Here is an 863-nt window from a genome sequence, read left to right on the forward strand (position 1 = left end):
GTCCATAGCTGGCTTTTTTAGCCCTGGCTTAGCCGATAACCTCCTCTTCAGAGATCCTCTCACCAGCGTTCCTTGTCGCTATGTTACAAAAAATTAATCCTGCTTTCCTTTGTAGCATCTGAAATGTTGTTTTAAATTTTTTCTACGTGCTTCATATTTCTAGATTTCGAGGAAGTATCACATAGAAAACAGCAGACGAGTCAATTGATCTCGGCCCACTGCTGATCCACTGCTGGCCAAGCTTTCCCAGCATGCCCTTGGGCAGAGTGTTTAGATGGGTTTTGGATATCTTTTACATTTTTTTCTGTTTTGTTTATTTTAATGTTAGAAGCTTTTGCACCATGTGTGAAGTTATCCACTGAGTTTCAGACTTTTGGCTTAGTATTTGATGGTAGGATCATTTTTATCATGGGGCTTGTCCTAGCTTTGCATTTATCTGTTGTTTCTGTTGGATTGTTGTTGTTTTTGATGCCAGACACTTCTACCATGAGTGAAGTTATCCACTGAGTTAGTCACTTCTTGCCTGTGGCAATTGCTGGTCTACAGTACTGGATTGTGTGCTGATTTCATCAAAGAGCTTGTCCTAGCTCTGCTTTTATCTCTTTGATCCAACCCTGCCGGGAGATACGTGACTTTGTCACATGTGTTCATCACATTACTTCAAATTTGCACCTCAAGTAAAAAGAAATGACACAACGTGAGTGTCAAAAATGAACACTTTGTAAGACTGTTGAAATATGAACACTTTCTGAAGTGTAAATTGAACTTTAAACCCGCCACCATGTGTGCAGGAAGCACCAGGCCTGCAGCACAACTATTTAAAAGGTTTGCTCCCTCATTATGTTAAAAAACCGTGCAGTATT

This window comes from Cheilinus undulatus, linkage group 21, assembly GCF_018320785.1.
Source record: "Cheilinus undulatus linkage group 21, ASM1832078v1, whole genome shotgun sequence".
Lineage (NCBI taxonomy): Eukaryota > Metazoa > Chordata > Actinopteri > Labriformes > Labridae > Cheilinus > Cheilinus undulatus.